Consider the following 16,933-nt stretch of genomic DNA (forward strand, 5'->3'; position numbering starts at 1 on the left):
AAAAAACAGAGTCTACTGTAAATAATGTTTAATAACGTAAATAACGTTTACTATTTATTGCTAATTTTTAAGTTTAGATCTAGTATTTTTCGATGGGAATAAAAATTCAATAGATATATATTTTGGATTAGTATCCTATATTTAATTTATTTTACATTTTTTTCCCGTATTTGATCGGTTTGCGCAAAAGTTCTAGCATCTACAAAATAGGGAATAGAATTATGGCATTTTTATTTTTTTACTAGTAATGTCGGCGATCTGCAATTTTTTATTTATTGCGGCGGCCTTATTGGACACTTTTGACACATTTTTGGGACCATTCACATTTATACAGCAATTAGTGCTATAAAACTGCACTGATTGCTGTGTAAATGTGACTGGCAGGGAAGAGGTTAACACTAGGGGGCGAGGAAGGGGTTAAATATGTTCCCTAAAGTGTTTTCTAACTGTAGGGGGACTCACAAGGGGAGGAGATCGATGTGTGTTCCTCTGTACTGGGAACACACATCTGTCTTCTCACCGCTGACAGGACATGTATCTGTGTGTTTACTACCGTGATTGCGGGCAATCGCGGGTGCCTGGCAGACATCGCGGTTGTTGGGCACGCGCACCGGGTCCCGAGCAATGCTCGCGCGCCCCCTAGCCGATTCCCGGGAATGCAAGGACGTCATGACTTCCAGTCAGAAGGAGGAAGGTTTCCCGCCAACGTCATTTTACAATGACTCGGTAAAGAACGTGTTAATGACCTTTAGGACCCTCCTATTATTCGTGAAATTTAAATGACCACACCTACTATTTCATGGCATTCGGAGGGTGTGGGGGGGAGTGGTTTTGGGGCATCATGGTTGAGTTCCAGCACCTACAGTATTGTTTGACAAAAAAAGCCCTGATAATTACTATTATATTATTATTATTATTATTATTATTATTATTATTATTATTATTCCCCAGAGATGTATTCATGTGTATCCAGATGTATGTTGAGATTATACAAATGATGTTTGTGTGTTCAACAGCCTCTTAAACCCCAATTCTCAAAAAAACAAACAATTCAAACTCCTAGGGAAAAAATAAACCATTTACATAACATTATTTAAAACCCTATGCCATATTCTAATAAACTAGTTTAGCTACCTCAAAACTCTTTTTTGTCAGAGCCAGCAGAGCAGAGACGGACTTGTGTGGCAGGCAGTGTTCTAGCTTCATATCAGGCATTTGGCAGAAGTTGAAGGGAAAGAATTACTATTTATAAATGTATTTATTTATATCATTTATTGGTAGGGTGCCATAATATTCTCCATTTGGCAAGAAAATAAAGCTTGTGATAATTACGCACAGGTACAGACTGATACAATAGGTTGATCCAGCTCTGTTAGAGTTATAGTAATATATTCAGTTTATTGTTAAAGTTTTCCAGGCTTGTTTCAGTCTGCCAGCAAAGACTGCAGGCCAAGGGAAGCTTCCTATTCAGGAAACCGTGCTTCCCAGCGTACAAAATAAAACCCTTCTGTATTGCCAAATAGACACCCGATAGGTTATAGGAAAGGTTTTTATAGAGGAAGATTGGTCACTAAGCAATATTATCAAATGTCTCTCAGCTAGGGATCATCATCTTTTTTTTTTTTTTTTTATCCATTGTCAATGGGATAGAAAATAAAAAATAGAAACGTAGAAGAGTGATATCAGAAAAAAACGTCCAAATGGCCCAGTGAGCCTGCCCCATTTTTTATATCTATATTTGCTAAATATACATCTATATTTGTCCCAAGCATGTTTGAATCTGTCATGATCACTTAGTGCCCCTGTTCCTGATTCCAGCACCCGGGGGTTGGCTGTTGCTTTTCCCCTGTCTGTGTTCACCTGCAGGTAATTGATCTGATCAGTCACCTGATATAAGCAAACCGAACACTTTATCCCTTGCTTGTGATAGAGACAGAGTGGCCTGCATTGTTCTGATCAAGCCTCCCGTTTGTCTGCCTTGCTTTGCTGTTGGATTTCTCTGTGTATGACCCGGATCGGATATTGGACTATTCCCTGAACTCAGCCTGCTCTATTACCTGGACCATCTTAGAACCACGCTATCTGTCTGCTAAACTGCAAGTAGTCTGTTGACACTCTGGGCTCACAGGAAACTGGTATAATGATGATGGGTGTTATTCAATCCAGAAGAGGAGTGGTGGCTTGGGGGTGGAGACATGAGTCTGTTGGGGACAGCACTGGAGGGGCAGAGCCTTGACACTCTGGGCTCACACGAAACTGGTATAATGATGATGGGTGTTATTCAACCCGGAAGAGGAGTTATGGCTGGGAGGTGGAGGGATAAGTCTGTGGGGGACAGCACTGGAGGGGAGGAGCCTTGACACTCTGGGCTCCCAGGAAGCTGGTCTAATGACGCTGGGTGTCATTCAATCCAGAAGAGGAGTGGTGGCTGGGGGGTGGAGACATGAGTCTGTTGGGGACAGCACTGGAGGGGCGGAGCCTTGACACTCTGGGCTCACAGGAAGCAGGTCTAATGATGCTGGGTGTCATTCAACCCAGAAGAGGAGGGGTGGCTTGGAGGTGGAGCTATTAGTCTGCAGGGGACCGTGCTGGAGATCAGGTGAATATAGCAGTTGCTTTTTTTATTTTAACAGCCTCAATTTTTACTGTATTTACCCAAACTGGAATAAGGTTTTAAACAGTTGTATGTACGCTTGACAAATAGTCCTACATTTCAGGCTGATATTGTGATATATAGCAAAGGCTTTGGATGCATTGGTTACTAAATGCACAAGAAAAATAAATAGAGGGGAATATATAACATTTACCAAGCTATATTGACTTTCTTCAAGGTATTGTGTCATTATGTATAGGTCATTGTGTATGTTTTATAATTCCTTTGACCTCTGCACGGAATCTGATTACCCTTCAGAAAAAGTTGTGGTTTTCTGTGCACTACAGCTGGCATCAGCATTTGTAAGTGTCACAGCCAAATGTCAGCTTCACTTAGCTGAAAGTGATATATCTGACACCAAATAGTGCTGCAGACCTCACCAGGAAGCTGGGGAATATCGCACGGCCAGGACATGTGGCAAACATCATTACAGCATTAGCTCACTTATTAAATGTGGGAATTAGACAATCACAGTTATGACTCTTGCCCAGAGGGTAAAAAACAATACTTATCTCAATCTAAAAAAAAAAAGTAAGTGCGCTGAAAAGAAAAAAAAAAGTGGGAAATGAGAAGTAGCAGGCTTTTATATAATTCATGTAGCCCAGTTTATGTAGGAAACAAGAAACAAAATGAAATGGTGAATGTCAATATAATTAATCAGGAGATTCAGTTTAATAAAAATCAGGATGGAGTATGGGAGCTGACCTTTTCCTGGTTCAGATCTGCACGCTGGGAAGAACCATACATATTCTTGGGGGACCATGATAAAAGGATTTTTGCTATGTGGTTTGGCCATTGTGTACTTAACCACTTCAATACCGGGCACTTTCACCCCTCTCCTGCCCAGGACAATTTTCAGCTTCCAGTGCTGTCACACTTTGAATGACAATTGCATGGTCATACAACACTGTACCCAAATTCAATTTGTATAATTTTTTTGAGAGAGATAGAGCTTTATTTTAGTGGTATTTAATTGCAAATGTGTTGGATTTCTTATTTTTTCTAAGCAAACAAAAAAAGGCAGAAAAAAAGTTATAAAATTTGGTAAATAAGTAATTTTTATTCTTCACTGATGGGCACTGACAGGCACTGATGAGGTGGCACTGATGAGGCAGCACTGATGGACACTGATGAGGCGGCATTGATGGGCACTGATGAGGCGGCACTGATGGACACTGATGAGGAGGCACTGATAAGGCTGCTCTGATCTCTCCAGACCAAGAGCCAGATTCACATAGAACTACGTTACGCTGCGGTGGCGTAACGTATCCCATTTACGTTACACCGCCGCAAGTTTACAGCGTAAGTGCCTGATTCGCAAAGCACTTACCTGTAAACTTGCGGCGGCGTAGCGTAAATCCGCTCGGCGCAATCCCGCCTAATGGGGCGGGCACCATTTAAATTAGGCGCGTTACCGCGCCGAACGTACTGCGCATGCTCCGTCCGTAAAATTACCCGACGTGCATTGCGCTAAATGACGTCGCAAGGACGTCATTGGTTTTGACGTTAACGTAAGTGGCGTTACACCTGTCGGATCTTAGGGCTATCTATGCGTAACTGATTCTATGAATCAGCCGCATAGATACGACAATCGTATCTCAGAGATACGACGGCGAATCTGTGAATCTGGCCCTAAGTTCTTGGATGAAGGTTACCATGACAAGCTTCAAAAGTGGGTATTTAGGAATACCCCCCTTCCCCAGCTATGCCACAGCTCGGATCTCAGTGAATATTAGCTGGAACCAAAAGAACTGCTGCAGGTGGGGTTAGCCACCTCCACCCAGATGGGTGAATTCCCTCTACAGGGAACAGAGAGCGCCTCTGCTCTAAATCGCAGACTATTTTTGTGCCTCCCCAGCCACCTTCTGGGCACACCTCCATGGGGATTGGCTGCAGCACACTATGGGGTAGATTCACGTAGAATGGCGTATGTTTGTGCGGGCGTAACGTATCCTATTTACGTTACGCCTCTGCAACTTTTACAGGCAAGTGGCGTATTCTCAAAAAAAAGTTGCGGCAGCGTAGCGTAAATAGGCCGGCGTAAGCCCGCCTAATTAAAATTGTGAAGAGGTGGGCGTGTGTTATGTAAATTAACCCTGACCCGACGTGATTGACGTTTTTCACGAAAGGCGCATGTGCCATCCGTGGAATTTCCCAGTGTGCATTGCTCCAAAGTACGCCGCAAGGACGTCATTGGTTTCGACGCGAACGTAAATGACGTCCAGCCCCATTCACGGACAACTTACGCTAACAACGTAGATTTTTAAAATTTTGCCGCGGGAACGAGGGCCATACTTAACATTGGTATAGCAGGAGTAACTTTACGCCGGGAAAAGCCTAACGTAAACGGCGTAACTGTACTGCGTCGGCCAGGCGTACGTTCGTGAATTCGCGTATCTAGCTGATTTACATATTCTAGGCATAAATCAGCGTACACGCCCCTAGCGGCCAGCGTTAATATGCAGTTAAGATCCGACGGCGTAAGAGACTTACGCCGGTCGGATCTAATATAAATCTATGCGTAACTGATTCTATGAATCAGGCGCATAGATACGACCGGCCAGACTCAGAGATACGACGGCATATCTGGAGATACGCCGTCGTATCTCCTTTGTGAATCTACCCCTATATTTTCAGGCTACCCATTTTCCTTGCTCGACCCTCTATGTTCCAGAAGCAGGGGAGAGAAACAAACCTGCATCCTGTGAAATACAGAACAGCCAAAAGCAATCAACAACTGCTCCACTGATTACAGATGAGCCAACAAAAACTACATTTGCATAGCTTCCTAGCAACCTACTTAGGAGGGTGCTACATCAGTATTTAAGAAAACTCTGCAGAGTGCACAGATGAGCACTGGATTTCTGGTAGGATCAGCATTTATTTATTGCTCTTATAAAACAGATATTATTATAAAACATTTTAATTATATATTTAATAACCCAAAAGGAATAAAAAAAAAAGAATAGTATGGTTTACATATACTCTAAAGTAACCTTTCTCAACCAGGGTTCCCCCTGAAGGAGCTAGATGATCCTTGAGCATTGGCTACCTACCTATACTATCCACCAGTGCAAGGGGGCAATTTATTATTTATTTAATTTGCGGATTATTGCGAAATTATTACTAAATTCTTTTTCTTTCATCTAAACCAGTGATTCTCAACCTGGGGGTTTAGGACCGCCTCCGGGGTCGAATGATGATTTTCCAGGGGTCACTGAATCCTGGGCTGTTCCTGAAACCCACGCTGCTCTCCCAGTCTTTCACCAGCACTGCCACTCATCCCATATCCCCCAGTCCAGTCCCCCCACCACCAAGGAGTATTAGGCCCCTTTCACACGGGGCAGTGAAGGTGCGGTGGCGGTATAGCGGCGCTATACCGTCGGAATTGCTGTGGGATTCGGCCGCTAGCGGTGCGATATTAACCCCCGCTAGTGGCTGAAAAAGGGTTAATACCGCTCTCAATGCACCTCTGCAGAGTCGGATTGCGGGCGGTATTACCGCGATTTCCCATTGTTTTAAATGGTAAGGAGCAGTATAGACACAGATCCTCTCACTGCTCCAAAGATGCTGCTTGCAGGAGATTTTTTTCTCTCCTGCCAGCGCAGCGCCGCTGTTTTTAGCGGCACTATACCGCCACCGCGCCTCCCGCCCCAGTGTGAAAGGGGCCTTAGGCTCCATTCACACCTAGGCGTTTTTACACCCGACGCTATTGCAGCCTGAAATACGCTGGAGGGGTGATTTAACATTGTCGGCTATGGAGATGGTTCACATCTTCACGCCGAACGCCGAAACGCCGTACGCCTGAAGCTCAAAACAAGTCCCGGACCCTTTTTTTCAGGCGGCTTCGGCGTTTGGCATAGCCGACAATGTTTAATCACCCCTCCGGCGTATTTTAGGCTAAAAAAACAACGCGTTTTGACGCGGAAAATCGTGGGACAAAACACTGCAATTTGTCGCAGCAAATCGCGGTACAATACGCCGCGTTTAGGTGTGAATGCAGCCTTAGTATTGTACCGCGATTTGCCACGACAAATTGCGGTGTTTTGTCCCACGATTTGCCGCGACAAAACGCGTAATTTTTTAGCCTAAAAATACGTCGGAGGGATGATTAAACATTGTCGGCTATGCCGAACGCCGAAGTCGCCTGAAAAAAAGGGTCTGGGACTTGTTTTGAGCTTCAGGCGTACGGCATTTCAGCGTTCGGCGTGGAGATGTGAACCATCTCCATAGCCGACAATGTTAAATCACCCCGCCAGCATATTTCAGGCTGCAATAGCGTCGGGCGTAAAAACGCCTAGGTGTGAATGGAGCCTAAATGTCCATAGGTTAGAGGCGCATCTTCCCTTGAGTGCTGGCAAACTACGCTACAAAAAATATTTTACTGTTAGGGGTCCCACAACTTGGGAAATTTGGTCAAGGGGTCACGGCACTAGAAGGTTGAGAGCCACTGATCTAAACCTTTTTACAACTTACTAAGCATGCTATATTACATAAGCTACAGGTATAATATTTTTTTAGCAGAGGTTCCCCAGGCCAGAACTTGAAAATTATTTCAAGGGTCCCTTTGGGTGTAGAAACGTTGAAAAAGGCTGCTCTAAACTGAGCAGGGTAACGATCATTTGACTTGGCTGGCAATTTTTACTTGTTTGACGCCTTCCAAGGACAGTGCATACAGCTACTAACAACTTTCCATCATTGGTATGCACATGTAGGGAGATGAAGAGCTTGAAAGACATTGCTCGTTAACGTCTTGCTGTCTTTGTGTGCGGCTGCTGATAAAAATGGCTAACTGGCTGTCTGCGGTTTATGGGTATACCGCTCAAAAGAAGAGTGGTATGAACATTGGATTGACATTTAACGATTGTTTCCCCTGTGCACAGATATTAGGCTCTGCAAGAGCATTTAGGTTCATTTTAGCAAAGCGGGTGAACTTCTATTCTATTTAATACTGTATGTAACTGGGTGGAACTGAGAACAAACACAGCTTAAATTTAAAGAGAACCAGTCACAATTGGGCTTATGCTAGTATCTGAATATTAAGCCATACTTTATTATAGGTGTTCAGTCCTATTCATGAAACATTTTTATTTCATTGGCCTTATAAATAGTTTATGTATGGAGGATCAAGGTGATCAAAGGTGACCCTTGTCAACTGAATGACCTTACTTACCCATTCTGATCCACCAAAGGTTAACCACTTCAGCCCCAGGAAAGATTTACCCCCTTCCGGACCAGGACATTTTTTGCGATATTGCACTGTGTCGCTTTAACTGACAATTTCACGGTCGTGCGACATCTACGCAAAATATCTTTTTTCCCACAAATAGAGCTTTCTTTTGGTGGTAATTGATTGCCTCTTTGGCTTTTACTTTTTGCACTATAAACAAAAGAAGACCGCCAATTTTGAAAAAAACACAATATTTTTTACTTTTTGCTATAATAAATATCCCAATTTAAAAAAAAAAATAAAAAAAAAATTCTTCATCAGTTTAGGCTGATATGTATTTTTTCTACATATGTTCGGTAAAAAAAAATTCAATAAGCGTATAGTGATTGGTCTGCGCAAAAGTTATAGGACCGGATTCAGATACCTGAGCGTATCTATCCGGCCGGCGTAACGTATCTTAGATACGTTATGCCGCTGTAATTTTGGGCGCAAGTTCCGTATTCAGAAAGAACTTGCGCCCTAAGTTACGGCGGAGTAACGTAAGTGGGCTGGCGTAAGCCCGCCTAATTAAAATGGGGATGTTGGGGGCGTATTCTATTTAAATTTGCTTTGACCCCGCGTATTTTACGTTTTTTTTTCGGGAGATCAGGCGCAAAAAGGTGACTCGAGTATAAGCCAAGGGGGGCATTTTCAGCACAAAAAAATGTGCTGAAAAACTTGGCTTATACTCGAGTATATATACGGTACTACCAATTTGTATATTTAAATTATCTGTAATATCAGTTCCATTCTTTAAATTATACAGGCAAAACATTTAGATAAGTTTCATCTAGATAGTGGTGCTATTGTTTATTATATGATGGGTCCCTCGATCTAATATATTAAATATTAGATGACCGTTGTTTGCACATAGCAGTTAGTAGGATTTACTTTGCCATAAATCTATTATGACTTTCATCTTTAGATCCTGATGGCTCAGGTCTCAGGGGTTAGAGCCTTGACTAATCGCTATATGATTGTGTAACAGCTTATGCGTGGAATTGCATACAATAATTACAGCATAGGGAGGTAATATTTATTATCTCATTATGATCTCTAGTGAGCATAAAGTATTATATTTTCTTCAATATTCATTAAATAGTATAATGTGAACATAAGGTCATTGTTATGGTCAGCACTTTTATCTGCTCACACTTTTAGATCTGTGTGTCATAAGAATAAAATATTGGACACCTGATTGTTTGGTTATGAGGGTACCCCTTCCTCCTTGTTCTTTCTGGTTTTCCAGTGAATGTAGGGGAACACACAGGGGCTGGGGGGGGGGGGATAAGAGGAAGTTCAGTGTGATATGGGCAGCACTCAGAACCCAGAACTTGCTGCTCGAACCTGTTTTCCTTCTGCCGACCTAGCTTGCTCTTGGACTTGCTCTACATTCCTGCTATTGACCATCACTAGTTCCTGACCACAGCTTGTCTCTGATCATTCCTGGCTTAACCTCAGCTAGTTCCTGATCACGGTTTATCTTTGACGATTCCCAGTTTGACCATAGCTCACCTCTGCTAATTCCCAGTTTGACATTGACTAGTTCCTGACTATGGATCCGGTGATTCTTGGTTTGACCTCAACAAGTAACTGCCCACAGCTTGTCTCTGATGAGTCTGAGTTTGACCTTGGCTAATTCCTGACCACGACTCATCTCTGCTAAATCCCAGTTTGACCTTGACTAGTTCTTGTTCACGGCTTGTCTCTCATGATTCCTGGTTTGACCTCATGCCAGGAATTCATGACCACGGCTTGGCTCTGTTGACCTTCTGGTGAGACCTTGGCTTGCCTTCTGACCACTATTCTATCTGCTCCCCTGCCTGCTGTCGGTCTACAGGACCACCTCACTACCAAACCTACTCCAGAAGGGAGCTGCTTTGGACTGGACTTCTAGCAACCATGCCACTCTGCTCACTCCCTGTGCTCCATTGTATGTGTGTCTGGTCCAGAGATATACGGAAAGCCCTTTTGCCATCTCGGCCTCCAACTAAATATGTGATACTACCCCATCAGGCAACTCAGCAATCGGACAGTGCTGTGATATGTTTGTTATTCCCATGCTGTATTTAAAATGATCTGACTGCTAGAGCACATCAGGGTGGTGTATATGTGGAAGTAACCAGTTTAACATTCTGTATAAATACAGGCTAAAAACATAGGCCCAGATTCACGTAGAATCGCAGCGGCGTAATTTTTCATCGCAAGTGCCTGATTCTCAAAGCACTTGCATGAAAACTTACGCCTCCGGCGTAAGCCCGCGTAATTCAAAGGGGCGTGTGCCATTTAAATTAGGCGTGCTCCCGCGCCAGACCTACTGCGCATGCTCCGTTTTGAAATTCCCGCCGTGCTTTGCGCGAAGTGACATAATTTTTTCGAACGGCGACGTGCGTAGTGTACTTTAATATTCCCGGACGTCTTACGCAAGATCTAAAAATTTTCAAATTTCGACGCGGGAACGACGGCCATACTTTATACAGCACCTACGTGTGCTGTGTAAAGTTAGGGCAGCAAAAACGACAACTAACTTTGTGATGGGAAACTAGACTAGCAGCGACGTAGCGAACGCGAAAAACCATTGTGGATCGCCGTAACTACTAATTTGCATACCCGACGCTGGTTTACGACGCAAACTCCCCCCAGCGGTGGCCGAGGTATTGCATCCTAAGATCCGACAGTGTAATTCAATTACACCTGTCGGATCTTAGGGCTAACTATGCATAACTGATTCTATGAATCAGTCGCATAGATACTCTGAGAGATACGACGGAGTATCTGAGATACTCCGTTATATCTCTGCTGTGAATCTGGGCCATAGTTTTTTTTTTAGACTTATGTATTACAATAAAATAAATTGCTTTTAATATTTTAATATGACTTAATCAGAATAGCACCTAAAAAAAGGTCAGTGTCTATTTATTATAATTTTTTTTTAATTGCCCTCGGGGAAAGTGATGCTGCCTTCCTGGCTATGCTGCCTGGCAGAAGTGCATGAACCACTAAAATGGCTGGACAGAACTGCAAATCCTCTGGCAGATAAGGCAATAATTTAGTTATGTGTTTAGCTGTTTGCCTGGAGTTTAGCTTCAAGTCTAGTTATCATTGTATAACAGACAGCCATTTTGAACACTGGCACAGATAGAACCAAGAACTTGCTGCAAGAAATGAGAAAGATTTAGTAGTTTAACTGTTACAGTTTCTGTTTCTTGATTGGAGCGCATCTGTCATATTTAATGCACGTTCTATAAACAGACACTGTTGCGTCTTTGATTAAAGTTACCATAGATACATCTGAGGCATGCTGGCATTTAAGATTTTACACGCTGGCAGTTGCACCCTAGAATTATGTTTATAAAGGATTTATTAACCGTTTTCCATAATCAAACGTGATAGCCAAGTCTAGTAAAATTCCGACAGTGTCACTGACAAGAAGGCATCTTACAGCTGATTATGTACAAATTATCTCCCGAACGAAGCATGTTAAGAAAATACAATATGGGTTGATTAGAGAGAAGCATCGGGCTGATTCTAACGGCGCTGGAAATATTGTTTAATTCCTTATTACCATTTTGAGGCGCCAACAAATACGTATAAACATGCAGCATGTATTCATGATGTGGCCCGCTGTATCTTTCCGGGTGAACGCTCAATACAAATGTAATGTAAATTATTGATTAAAGATTAGCAAAACATTAAAATTTGTTTCATCAAAACATTTTATGCAATACTGAAACTTATGGAGTTCATAAAATATTAACCAAAACTGAATCAATTTTCTTTTTAACCACTGGTGCTCCTTGCTGAACATTTTGCTGCGGTACAGCGGAAATGAGCTGTGGCTGAGAGATGAGATTCATTTTATTTTTTATTATTTAGATTTTTGTCCAAGTTGCATAAGCTCTGGCTTAAAGCAAAACATAAAATCGATAAGGCTAGGTATTTGTGAATAAACCAGCATATTTGTATCCTTCAATTGCATCTGACTCTCTACGATTGTATGGGAGCTCTCTGGGTACCAAGTCTGATATGCTGGGGAGCCTTTTTCCATATCATTTTCTTGGTGATTTTCAGCGGCGGCTGGTTATCAAAATTTTTGGGGGGGGCGCAAACGTGAAAAAAATAAAAAATTGCAGCCTCACTTTGCCCATCAAATGCAGCCACTGTGCCATCAATTGTTACCACTGTGCCATGCCGTCAAACGCAGCCACTGTGGCATCAATTGTCACCACTGTGCCATGCAATCAAATGCAGTCACTGTGCCAGGCTATCAAACGCAGCCACTGTGGCATCAATTGTCACCACTGTGCCATGCCATCAAATGCAGTCACTGTGCCATGCCATCAAACACAGCCACTGTGGCATCAATTGTCACCACTGTGCCATGCCATCAAATGCAGTCACTATGCCGTCAATTCGCACCACTGTGCCATGACATCAAACACAGACACTGTGCAATGCCATCAAACGCAGCCGCTGTGCCATGCCATCAAACGCAGCCGCTGTGCCATGCCATCAAACGCAGTCCTTGTGCCATCAATTGTCACCACTGTGCCATGCCATCAAACGCAGCCACTGTGCCATCAATTATCACCACTGTGCCATGCCATCAAATGCAGTCACTTTGCCATCAATTCGCACCACTGTGCCATGCCATTAAATGCAGTCACCGTGCCATGCCATCAAACGCAGCCACTGTGCCATCAATTATCACCACTGTGCCATGCCATCAAATGCAGTCACTATGCTGTCAATTCGCACCACTGTGTCATGCCATCAAACGCAGCCGCTGTGCCATGCCATCAAACGCAGTCTGTAACTGTAACAGGAGTCACTTTCGGGCACAGATTGAGCCAGGAGATGGGGTACACATGTTGGATTGTTTTGGCGTGGACAGTGATTTACACTATATTCCTTAATGCCTGCAAAGAATATTCTATGACTCATTTCTATGCTTAGCCCTGACTAGTGACATGCTAGTTGAGTCAGGGCCTGGAAGACATTCCATTGTCCTTGTGTAAAGGTGTTAATCCAGGTCTGCTCCCAGACCTCTAATTATGTATGCTAAATACTGTTTATGTGTGGAATGTACTTGTCGGAGACAGAGCGTCTGTCTGGAGATGTGGTTTGGAAGGAGATCATTGTGTGATGGTGTTTTGTTTGTTATGCTGTTAATGAAGGAATGTTAGTGTGTGATTAGGGGGGTGGAGATTTCATTGTCCCTTTGAATACTTCCATGCCTTGTACTGTATATAAGCTGAGAAGAAACCATTAAAGTTGTCTTCATTTTGAAACCAGTAATGGAGCAAGTCTCGTTATTCTGGGAAATGGGAGGCCTGCTGGTTTGTCTGTGTGTCAGATGAGCTGTCGTAGTTGATGGAAGGTCGTAAACGGTGGTGACCGTTACAGGAACCTATTTAGAAAAAAAAAAAAAAACCTTTACAACCCCTTTAAGGATGAGGGAAGGAGCCTACCAAGTCTTGGGTGGCAGGTGACCACATGTCAATTGCTCTATGGGGGAACTGCTGACTCTCCTCAGCTTGTGATCTGGTAAGTGGACTTCACTGTACAACATCTAGAATGAAGTAGGTTCTCCATTAATTGCTGATCCCTGACTGTTATGCAATTACAAATTGGCTCCCTCTGTTGTTATCCTTTGAATTTAACCGAAAAACCCCTTTTTGCTGGCAACAGATTTCAAAGGGAATAAAATGCTTCTCGGGGCAGTAAACAAATCAAATCAGCTATTCTCATCATCATCAAACCTCAGTGAGTCCTCTTGATTAAGAGAATTCATCCTAACTCCATCTAGGAAGCAATATCCAGGTCATGAATAATAATCTGTCTTGCAGGATCAGGGAGGTAATTACCCAGTGAAAGATCAGCTTTATTAAGTTGATATAAAAATCTAATAAAGAAAGAAATTTCATAAGGAGGCGACACAAACACAGCCTCATTTAAACGGCACCTTTTATCAGGCATAAAAATCTCAAGCCTGCCTCAGAAGACACACTATCTGGTAGAAGTACACTTCTTGCAGGAAATAACATTGTTGTTCTGCACCTGAGGACCCGCAACGTATTTCAACTTTTCCAAAAATAGCTGCATGCATTATGTTAATGCAAACAGGAGAATCGAAGCTTAAAAGGAAGAAAAAAAAGTTTAAAAAGTAAGTAAAAAAAAAAAAAAAAGAAGGGGGCGTTTTGGACAGATTCCAACCATGAAGGGAAACTGCTGATAAGACTGAATTCCAGATAATTTAGTCTCAAATGGGAATCCATACCACAATTATATTGTTCCTTTCATGACACAGTCCTGATTTTGCACTTCTTCAAGCCTGGCGCTCTGTAATTTCAATTCCCTGCACCGACTTAGGCAATTGCCTTTTTTTCTTTAGGCTTTTATTACTGCTCAGACAAAGTGGGGAAGGAAGAAGATGCATGACCTTGGTGTCTTTAGAGTTGATTACAAAACATCATTTTCAAACGTGGAGTCTCTTTCCGTATGGAAGAGACCAACTACAGTGACTTCCTATTACCCCCTGGGCTGGAAATTAGTTGAGAGTGAATATAGCTGTCTGACTAGAGTGGCTCTTTATGGGTCTAAATTATTTACATCTGGCGAGGTCAAGCTTTTTTAACTGATAACTAATCCAATTTCATTTTACTGAACCCAATCAAAGAAACATATTTATTATACTTATGTAAGCTCTTGGGAGCAGCACCTTCTTAACACTTTTATCTTGAATTGTATTGTAACTATACCGTCTCTCTTTGTTTTATAAAGAACTATGCAAACTGTTGAGGCTATATAATTCCTGCATGAAATATTTTTTATTAATCATAATAATAGTAATAATATTTATAGTATGTTATTATTATTATTGTTATTAATACTATTACTACTACTACTAATAATAATAATAATAAAAACAATAATATTAATGATCATAATATAAATAATAGTGATTAAGCTACTACTAATACTACTATAAATAATAATAATACATAATAATAATAATAATAATAATAATAATAATAATAATAATAGTAATAATAATATGTATAGTATTATTTTTAGCATTACTAATATTATTATTAGTAGTAGCATAATCACTATTATTTATATTATTGTCATTACTATTATTTTTATTATTATTATTAGTAGTAGTAGTAGTAATAATAGTATTATTAACAATAATAATAATTAGAAAAATATAGAAATCGCAAAACAATGATTGTGCACAACATTGAATGACATAATGATACTTACAATAATAATAATAATAATAATAATAATAATAATAATCATGTTGTTATTATTATTATTAACAACATTATTATCATTATTATTATTATTATTATTATTATTATTATTATTATTATTATTATTATTATTATTATTTATAGTATTATTATTATTATTATTTTTATTTATTTATTTATTATTTATTTTTATTATTATTATTTATAGTAGTAGTAGCAGCAGAACTACTATTTGAGGGCCAGATTCTCGTACAATTGCGGCGGCGCAATGTAACCCGTTTACGTTACACAGCCGCAAGTTTTCAGTGTAAGTGCCTGATCCACAAAGCACTAACCTGTAAACTTGTGGCGGTGTATCGTAAACAAGTCCGGCGCAAGCCCGCCCAATTCAAATGGGGCGTGTACCATTTAAATTAGGCACGCTCCCGCGCCGGACGTACTGCGCATGCTCAGTTTAGAAATTCCCACCGCGCTTTGCGCGATGTGACGTCATTTTTTAGAACGGCGACGTGCGTTGCGTCCATTCGTATTCCCGGGCGTCTTACGCCAAAACAAAAAAAAATTGAAATTCGACCCGGGAATGACGGCCATACTTTAACATGGCTCGACTAAAGTTAAGCCATGTTAAAGCAGGTGTAACTTTGCGACGGGAAAAAATTACTAGCGACGACATAACGAACGCGAAAACCTTTGTGGATCGCCGTAAATCCTCATTTGCATACCCGACGCTGGAATACGACGCAAAATCCCCCCAGCGGCGGCTGAAGTACTGCATCCTAAGATCCGACGGTGTAAGTCAATAACACCTGTCAGATCTTAGGGCTATCTATGCGTAACTGATTCTACGATTCAGCCGCAATAGATAGGACAAGAGATACGACGGTGTATCAGGAGATACGCCGTCGTATCTATTCTGTGAATCTGGCCCTATATTTTTATTTTTAGTAGTAGTAATAGTAGTAGTATTAATAATAACAAGAAGAAGAAGAAGCAATTGCAAAACAATGATTGTTCACAACATTGAAGGGCATAATGATGATTTCCCATCACTGTCAGCAGTAAATAAGCCACATTTTGGTCCATGGGCTATGGCAATATTTATTTGAAGGGGTGTTCGGTAGTATTTTAAACAGAATGGGCAAGATTCAGAAATGATTTACGCCGGCGTATCTATAGAATTTTGAGCATGCGCACTGGGATTCTTTCACGGCATGCGCCGTTCGTAAAAAATGTAAAATACGCGGGGTCAACAATAATTTAAACAAAACACGCCCACATACGTTACGCCGCCGTAACTTAGGGCGCAAGTTTTTTATGAATACGGAACTTGCGCCCTAATTTACGGCGGCATAACGTATCGGAGATACGTTACGCCCGCACTAAATAACGCAGGGCTACCTGAATCTAGCCCACTGTTTCAAGAGTGTTGTAAAGACATGGGCATTAATTTACTAAAGGCAAATAGGCTGTTCAAGGGAATTTGCACTTGGAAAGAGATTTTTTCCCCGGAGTTTAGTGAATAAGGTGACGCTCTATAGACGTCTACAATTCAATCATATGCAAGTAAAACTGAAGTTAAACCCCAATTGGCTACCATGCACAGCTGCACCAGAGTTTGCATTATCCAGTTTTAGTAAATCAACCCCACTTTGACATAAACAATTGCCATTTTTTTTAACATCTTTTGTTACAGTTCAATGCTGCTGATCTTCTAAAGCCCCTTGACAGCCACGTCCTGTTTACATGCACTGCAGCCATGGCTGCATGTAATTTTTAGGGTGGATTTCCACCGAATGCAACAGTGGATTG

Source organism: Rana temporaria, chromosome 7 (genome assembly GCF_905171775.1).
Source record: "Rana temporaria chromosome 7, aRanTem1.1, whole genome shotgun sequence".
NCBI classification, from domain to species: Eukaryota; Metazoa; Chordata; class Amphibia; order Anura; family Ranidae; genus Rana; species Rana temporaria.